General features: G+C 36.3%; 1 long non-coding RNA gene across 1 annotated transcript; it reads right to left on the bottom strand.

Annotated features, from left to right (window-relative positions):
• Positions 1-2755: 2755 nt before the first annotated feature.
• On the bottom strand, positions 2756-3296 carry LOC149205571 (uncharacterized). Its single transcript, XR_016251887.1, has 2 exons — positions 3253-3296; positions 2756-3157 (listed from the first exon to the last, which is right to left on the bottom strand). It is a non-coding gene; the product is annotated as an uncharacterized LOC149205571 (long non-coding RNA).
• Positions 3297-9810: the final 6514 nt, after the last annotated feature.

The raw sequence follows: 9810 nt of genomic DNA, 5'->3' as shown, positions 1-9810 counted from the left end.
TTTGTTAAAAATGTTGGGTGTCTAGAAGGTGTGGATTTGCTGAAACAAATGTTACAAGTGGATGGAAACAAAAGAATAACAGCTAATGAAGCTTTGCAACATCCATACTTTCAGTCCTACAGGACTATAAACAGCTTCCATAAAGATTAAAAATGGAAATCAGCTACAAATCTCTTGATGACAACACTATCAAGATAGAGGCCGATGCTCTCTTAAAGACAGAGCTGCTGGAAATGGAAGCAGGTGCTATGAAGCTGACACTAGTAAAAGATGGGACAGCACAGCTTCCCATAGTGCATCCCACTCTGGGACAATCAGTTTTTTGATGTTTTGCAGATTGGGTTACAGTCTTGCAACTTGTTTTGGATTTGTCACCAACCTGATGTTTTGCTTCTAATTTATTTTCATCTGGTGATAAACAAAGTGTCAATCTTTTCTCAGGATAAAATAGTATTCTTTACAGATATATTAACTTGGCTGAAAAGTCCAGGACAATATGAACAGGACAGCTTCCAGGTTTTTGTGAAGATTTCTCCTATCAATTTACTGCCGGAGGGTTTTCTATGATTTCTTGCACTTCTGAAATTTAATCAAATTTCTACTTGAAATAAAAGTTCAGAAGAGACTATATCACTAATGCTAAACACACATAATTGAGAAGCCGATATGAAGCATTGTTTTTTTGGGTGTGTTACAACTTTGGTGACCATGCAGCTCAGTCATTGCATGTTCAGTTTGTAACTCCACCTTGAAAGAGTGAAATGTGTGGTGTAGGATAAGAAGCTCTCTGTTAAGGCGCAATTGTTTTTCCCCAAAATTCTAATATCTAGATTCTATCCTGTTCATGTCTGTGTCAGGTGATGTTTCTTTTCATGTGCATGTGTTTAGTCAGATATAAAATACTCAAGTTCTCACCAGCCTGGGCTATAGTGGCCATTCTGATGATCTATTTCATACTCATTGCATTTTTCTAATAAAATGACATTATATTCATTTAAATTAAGTGATTGAAATAGGGATACAAGAGCTTATTTGTATTTGAAGGTCTATAAGGCAGAGTATAAGCTCACACCAATCCTTGTTATTCTCTGCAAGAGAAAATCAGTTTCTATTTCACTCCTCAATAACACTGACTAAATCTCAGTTTGAAAATTAGTTAAATTAAGAAGACTAAATCCCAGTTTGAAAATCAGTTAAATTTAGATGAAATTACTCATTCAAAATCATTTGGATGAGGAAATTGTCAAATAATTGTAAGTTGTCGTCTTAGAGAACATGAAGGGAGCACATTCGTCATATTCTACCAACTGCAACATACCTACCTTCAATGCACTCTCTGTAAGGACCATAACGAGAGCAAATGTGGACCCATGTACAAATTTTTACTGCCTCAGGGTTTGTTTCGTCCTGTGACTACTAGGTTCGTTAGTCCTTCACATAACTCTCGAACAAAATGAATCCAAGAGTGGAATATAGACTCTTTACACGCAATTTATTTTCTAGAAAGTCTATACAGAGAAATGAAAGTTGCAAGTATAAGAATTATGCTTCAAAAATGAATTTTCTTGTGTAGTGAGCTATACCAAGGGTATGCTTTTGCAAAGTTTTATAACAGAAAAATTTGTCAAGAGGAATTTATTAAGGAAATCTCTTGTTAGAAATGAAATCCAGTTGAGTTGAGATAAAGTCCATAGTTACAAAGAAGTATTGTTGTGGAAAGCAATTCCACTATGACATTCCTGTACATTTTAATACAATATAAAAGGAAATTGATGTGATTTCCAAGCTACTTGAATCCATTGAACACAGAGAGAATCAGTTGAGAACTGATGAATGAACATGGAAATCGATGTAATTCCTAAGCTACTTGAATCCATTTTGAACACAGAGAGAATCAATTGAGAACTGATGAATGAACATGAGCTGAAGCAAAAGGACACTATCATTAAGCTAGTCGACCCTGAAATTGAAGAAAATGATCATGTCAAACAAATCTACTAGCAGTGTACTAATAACGGTAAAATCGACTTGCAAGAAGAAAGTAACTTAAATACCACATTTGTTGGAAAATGAAATCAATCAAAAAATGTTCTAACCAGAGATGAAGTTGATTCAAATGAAAGAAGTTCAAATCAGGGTGAGGTGAACCCAATAAATGAGATGTCGATAATCCCAGGAAAAATCAACTAGCAACAATGAAGGAAATCGATTGAAAATAATTAGTTAATTCCATTGTTAAGATTTCAACTTGGATATCATTTGTTGCCCAGGTACATTCTCTTGGAGAAATCAACCTGCATGTTAGGATGTAAATAAGTTCCAATTAAACAGAACATTTTTATTTGAGGGGAATTGAGGTCCAAAAGAGCAGAGTTCTTGGCAGAGGAACAATATAACTGCAAACACCCATTCAATATCTATGACTGTAGATTGAAGTTCTGCAACCTTGGAAGCACTATTGAGTACTTAACCAGAGCTGTAGAATCATTGGTACTTTATTAGATTTGATATGCAATACAATGCTTGATTCGCCTTGATTCCCATTTATTCTGTTTAATTTCTGCATACTGATTCCTACTGATACCGTTCCAACTGCTTGAAACAATAACATTTTCAAAAGGTCTCTTTCACTCTCACTTCAATTAGAACAGTACCTTTCTCTACTACATTCATGCACATATGCTTACATTTCCAATTCTGCAGATTGGTTTTCATGAAATTAACCAATACTTGTTTTGCATCTAACGAATTCACATAACTAAACAAAGCACTGAAAATATCACCAAAACTGAGTGGCCTCTCTAGTATTACAAGAAGATTTATTCAAAAGAAACAAGAAGTTATTTTAAACTACCCTAGACATCTCATTGTCAGTACAGCATGCAGGACTTTTTCTGCCTGCCAGTTTTTGACTTCCGTGAAGTCTTACATTGAAGATCTAATCAAAAGATCGCTGCAAAACTTTAAAGGGGTGTAAAACCCCCAGCATTCAAATGCTTTGATGGCCAGAGCATGAGCCCAACTCAAAGTTTAATCTGAGATGTAATCTCTACAAATATAGAATGCAAACAAATGCACTAAAAACCAAAGAAACCTAGTTCACTGGCCCTTTCCTTCTCAAATGTCTCAAAGTACTCTCTTTCAATTCCTTAAGTGCCTGCATAAATGGTTGGGACATGACAAGACAAATAAATAAAGGGAGAGGAAAATTAGATAAAATGAAACACCCAAACTCAAAAATAAGACCATTACCAAGGCAGGTGGAGGATGATAAACCATTGGGGTCTGCATTTGCTTACAGGGATGGCTTCAAGTAGGGATTTCACCAGCACTAACTTATCCCCCTTGATGATAACCATCTATTACACCATATTGACATCTCCTTTTCAACCTTAGAAACCATCCACACCCATTATATTTTTTTGCAGTCACTGAATTTAAATAAAGACATAGCGCTGCGATTACAATTGAGCTAAGGACAATTCCACTCAAATGTATCTTCTACTCTAGAAACATTAATTATATCTTTTGTTATATTTGAATCAACAATGATTGTCCAACCTGTTCATAGTTTCAGTTCCTCTGTTACACTTCTAGTGAACATCAATTTAACTATTTTAGAAATATTGAAGTGCTGTGTGAACAGTATTTGATTGCATTAATGGCTTCCAATGAGCGTAGAAATTCATTTGGGCTTACATGGGCCTAAGCAGTGGGATTATTCATACAACGACCAGGACACAGCACAGAAAAACAAGTCTGTGGTCTTGACCAGATTAGCAGATTATAACAACTAACAAGAAGATGAAATGTGCGGCGTCTGCTGGGGCCAAAATGGTGAAGGAAGGGACTTCGGCTGGTATCCGTTGGGCCAAACATCAATACCACAAAAATGCCCAGAACTGAAATGGTAGTCAGTGTCCAAAATTAGCAGAAGAAATGAGTGTGGGAAGGGCATATATGTGATCTATTTTGCTTCTGTTGTATTCTAGAGCAGACTTATATTGTATTAATTTTTGGGCTAAAGTTTTGAGTATATTAAATGACTGAACCATGTAGAACCATTGACTTGACTTTACATATATGGTTGTAAGGCCTCTTGGTTTTAGTCATCCATTAAAACAGGGGATATTTGTGCACTAAATGTTCACTCCATGCTTTATTTTTCTGCTGAAAAAATATTTGAATCAACAATAACCTCACAATCATGTTCAAAAGGCCTCTCATTGTCATGCTTATTTGAACTAAGCACTAATCCAACATTGTAGGCTTCCTATCATTTCCTTGATTTTAGTCTCTACTTCAAAGCAAGATCATTCTAAAGCTACATTTATAAAAAATGATCTATTATTATTTTTTTGAGTAAAGGTTCGCCTTTTCATTATGCCATCAATCATTCACAACTGATTTGACCTTGCATTATTGATTTTCCCAATGGGAAAACAAACCAATAACACAAGTTTATGAAGGCAAAGTAACCCCAAAGCACAGAAGTTGGGATCTTTCTAATGATGGGCATTACTGCAAGGCAGCCAACCGCCATCAGAGATTGCAACAAATTACTCAATTGTTGTTCTTTCACCTCAACAGGAAGCAGGTCATCCACGTCCTTGTCAACATTAAAAATTGATTCATCAACTGGGCATCCATATTCCCAGTACTTGCGGCCAACTGAATTGTGGTCTCTTTCAATTCCTTAAGTGCCTGCATAAATGGTTGGGACATGACAAGACAAATAAATAAAGGGAGAGGAAAATTAGATAAAATGAAACACCCAAACTAAAAAATAAGACCATTACCAAGGCAGGTGGAGGCTGATAAACCATTGGGGTCTGCATTTGCTCATAGGCTTCTTGCATGTTTCTGTATAATTGCCCTAAGGTTGAATTTTTCTGCATACTTTTCCAGATTGTTGTCACTAACTTGCTAAGCACCAGCTGTAACAAAAGTACTTGTAAGTTACTCGTCTATAAAATGTCTGAATTGTGTCTTTTCCCTGAGAAGCTGCAATTGATAATTCCAATATATTAGTACCTGATGTTTGAGGGTAGCTAAGCCTTTCATGTGCATTGGAGATTCAGGAATAACACCATTTGAAGGAGGTATGCCAACAATACCACATAAAATAGTCTGTCACAATAAAAGGAAAATTTATGAATCCACTAGAGAATTTTTATGGAGGTGAAAACAAAGAATGAAGAGTTAGATCAAGATGTCTTCAGGAGAGCAAAAGCTCTTCCAGAATAGGGTAGCCAGTGATAGTTGAACCTAAACATGAACCTTGACAAAAATTACAACATAGTTCTAAATAATATATATTTACTGTGGTAATGGGCCTTGACACAATCTCTGCAATAATGGCCTTGCTTGATACAACATCATTTTTCAAGGGTTTTTTGTGAAGTTTCCTTTAAACTTTTCTATGCAGACTTCTTCCCTTTCTTCTTAGTGATTTCAGTGTAAGTGCTCGGTATACACTCTTTTAAGTGAATCTGTTCCAGCAATGTTCTTTCTGCAGTAACATTCCACCAAGAAAGTTAGCCACTTTATCAGTGGCATTCACACTGGTCACAAATGGCTGAAACATTTTTTTCAACCATTGGAACAGTGGCACTATGAACTTTAGGATCAATTCTATCATCAACTGCTCCAAATTGATCTTGCACATCCTGAATACGTATCGTATAAACAGTGATATACACAACCAATCATTTAAAATGCATACAGTCATTTCCTAGAATAGAGAATCCTTGATCTGTTAGAGAATCCTAGTCCAAATCTTACAAGAACTAATCAAACTTCTAATTTGAGGACCAATATGATCTGCAATAGTAAAACTTATAATGTACTGCACATCTTCATTGTGCGCCAAAAGCTTTACTAATTCTTTAGCAACAGTGCAATTTGTCTTCTTACCCTCCACAAGTCTTAACAATCAATTCTTCAATTATATGTTTAGCACCCTTCACTTGAAGATAGGATAATTCTTCCCATCAAGCTTAACGTTGGGTAGAGGGATGCTTTAAGATGAAGCTATCCTCCCCCTTGCTCAACAATTCTCTACAGATCTCAGAACAGAACCAAAGGTAATCTCAGGAACAGCGTACTATACTACTATGACAAAGAACCACAATTCTGAAAGAAACATCAGTTTGGTTAGGATCTTCAAACAGCTACCAAGGAATCAAGCAAATGCTGCTCTGCAATTCCAAGACTTCAAGTATCCAGATGCATTGCATTGCTCTATGGCACATCAATGCAATTAATTAAGCATAGAAATAACATCTCTATGTAGCGGCACTTAAAATATTACAAAAGGTGATCATTCACTGAGGTACATTCCAAAAAATATATAATTATTGTTGCCACATCATCCAGATTTAGAATAATAATCTATTGGAATGGACACATTGATAAAAATTCCATTGTTGAGTTTGGGTTTGAGTTATTTCTTCCTCTAACTGCTCTCCAAAGCTAACTATTCAAACCAAGTCACCCTTCAATGACATACAACTCACAAGGTTCTCAAAGGCAGAAAAATCAAAAGCGTATAACAGTTAATATGTCCTTTACTGCTCCATTTTCAGGTGAAAGATTCTCAGTAATATAAACAGATCTTCCAATAGTCAACATGTAACAACAACCAAGAAAATATAGGAATCCACCAATAAACTATAATGCAAGGTCTTTTTTCTCTTTTCGAAAGGTTTCCATGAAAAACTTGTTCAAATTCATTTGTAGAGTAAGCACATAAAACGTTAATGTAATTAACCTTGAGCATGGAACATAATTCTTCTTAATCTCCATGATATTCAAGAATCAAACTCCAATGGCAGCATTGGCTTCAACACGTCTTCCTTTTATCCCTTCAAAGCTTCCATGGGTCATGATGGCTTGATCAATGATCGCATGCTCTTAAGACCATACACACCCTCAAATTCTACCCGGACTGTGGTAGGTATCCTAGGTTTATATCCTCAGTTAAATTTCAATATCTTTTTTCTAAACACAACTTAGTTTTGACTTAGTCTTTGATTTTCCATATGCTTCTCTACCAGCATACTGGCTCCCCTTGTGTTTTCTCTGTGAGCACTGCTTTGTAACCAAGCTTTGCTGTGTAGCCGACTGAATCAAGGTTGTTAGACCAATTTAATTCATCCTCCTTATCTCTAATTTTGATTGTACTTAGTTGCAATATGTTAATTTGTTAACATAGCCAACTCGATTGTCAAACGAATATCCTTCCAAACCTGTTGACCTTGCTGATATCTAGTGCTGTTTCTGCATGGTGGTCAAATTTGGATCCACAATATCAGCTTGATTGTGTGCCATTGTTATGCAGGGTCTCAATAGTTTCTTCATTAATCTCCTGGAGCCTTTTAAACCTCACGTAGGGATCTTCACCTATTCTCACTTTCTCTCCATTTCCTATTCTCCACATTGTACTTAGTTGTAATATGTTAACATAGCCATCTCGATTGTCCTTTGAACCTCCTTCCAAGCCTGTTGACCTTGCAAATTTCCAGTGCTGTTTCTATATGGTGATCAATTTTGGACATAACATCAGCTTGAGTGAGTATGCCATTGCCAGGGTCTTGATAGTTTCTTCATTAATCTTGTGGAGCTAGGTGTCTTCACCTATTTTCACATTCAATCCATTTCCTATTCTCCACATTGCCAATTGCCCAGCAGAGGAAAAGATTGAACAAGAGCCTTTTAACCATTGAGACATTTGTAATAATTTTATTTGGAAGTCTAATCCATTCCTCCAAAGATCATAGGTCCACATATTTTTGCCCTATGACTTGATGCCACAAACTTGCCCCTGTATTACTTTCCATATGCTCTTGGAAACTACAGCCTTGCCATAATAGTGTGTATTTTTTTAAACTCTCAACCTTCTTTTGGTTTGGCTATTTCTTTCCATTTTATGAGGGAGCATCCTTGATTTTAATTATGTAACTTACACACACGTAAGCTATAAATGATAAACTTGAATTTTATTAGGACAATAAGTAATATAACTTTAGATCGTTGAAAGTTGCAGTTTGAGTAATGAAGGCATTTCATCCATTGATGAATGAAGCACTAACGAAGGTGTAGAACAATTTATAGGCCCAAAACCTGACAGTATCAATCCCAGCTTTCAAGCAGCAATACTGCTTGTAACTTCAACAATTATATTTTCTAATAGTGCAGCAATACAATAAAGTATTTCCTGGTTTGCTGTGCATTACAAGTACCATGTAGGTACAACAGTCGTGAAATCAGATACATTATGGAAAAACGACCAAAGGCAATCTCTCAGATTTCTCTAACACTGTAGTGTTGATGAAATTCCACTGCTTCAAAGTGCTTACAAGTATTGTCAAACAGCAGTACATTCTAAATTTACTCATATTACACTTGAGAACTAGAACACATACCGCTTGAGAAGAGAGCTGCTGCCGCTTCAAGTACCTCAAGCTCAAACTAGTCTGTTGTTCTTTCTTGCATCAAAAGAACTGAGTACAATAAGAAACAAGTTCCATGAGTATAAAATCAACAAATACAAATGAATATTACATTTTTTATCATCACCCAACGAACAAGAACCAAACAAAACTCAAGTCTAAGGGAAGGTTTATCAACTTGATGTCGAAAGAAGTACCATGAACAGGTATACCCCATCTTCCGGAAAGCAATTGCAATCCCTGAGAAAAGAAATCATCTTATTGTCTACCACAGTACAGACTATCGACATCTGAGACAAAAATTCATTCCCAAGTAGTCCAAAGCACCTCATAGCAGTTTCTCTATTACAAATCAGACAATATTAATACAACAGATTTCTTGCCTCGAAAACTTTTCAAAAGGTCTATACAAAACTTGAACTACAGTCTATACAGACACTGTGTTCAATCCAGATTTTGATTACAAACACCATTGAGGCCATACGGTATCTCCAATTTTTCACATCATTGAGGTCATCAGTATCTCCAGTTTCAAACAACATTCAGGCCACATTTGCTTCAAAGTGCTTACAAGTATTGTCAAACGGCAGTACATTCTAAATTTACTCATATTACACTTGAGAACTAGAACACATACCGCTTGAGAAGAGAGCTGCTGCTGCTTCAAGTACCTCAAGTGTAATATGAGTAAAGTTAGGCCTAAGCACCTTTATTATTGAGATTGAGTGCTTTCAAATACCAGGAGACAGGTGTGTGTGTTGACTTCAAGTTTGGCCTGGGAGAATTATTACACACTTTAAGCAGATTCTGTGAGGTTTCAAGGCACAGTGGGAACAAATCTTCAACTAAGGAGGTTGAGAACTGTCTAGTGACCTAGAACAACTAAGTGGGTTATGCGAAGATATTTATTAAGGGTGGTTGTGTTGAAGGTAGTAGGGAGGTTTAGAACGCAAGACAGGGGCGAGTATAGTCACTGTGAGAAAGAACTTGTGGAAAATCTGGGAAAATCAAGATTGTTTGTTATGTCAAAGGTCAAAGGAATAGAGCAATTGACTAGTGGGTCATAACGTAAGGTTCCACAGTTAAGGCTGCTAGAAAAAGGGACCGGAAGAGCCAAAAATGGGAAGGTGAATGAATGAGATGGACTACGTTGAATGATGGAAATATGAGAGTAGCCAAAAGGTATGCATTAAGTGGTACTAGAGCAATATTGATGCTCTTGGGGATTGACAAGTGATTGAGGAGGTTTCTGCAGTGAACCAAAAAGATTTATAAGATTGCTCGTGAAGAAGAGACATCAAAGTTGAGACAAAGAAACCAAGAAAATTTTGGGCAAGAGGAACCTAAGAAAAAAAGT

The sequence above is a fragment of the Pinus tabuliformis genome, chromosome 1_2 (assembly GCF_031772625.1).
Source record: "Pinus tabuliformis cultivar Carrire ecotype Pingquan chromosome 1_2, CPIR1, whole genome shotgun sequence".
Lineage (NCBI taxonomy): Eukaryota > Viridiplantae > Streptophyta > Pinopsida > Pinales > Pinaceae > Pinus > Pinus tabuliformis.
This window is presented reverse-complemented; position numbering and strand designations above follow the sequence as displayed.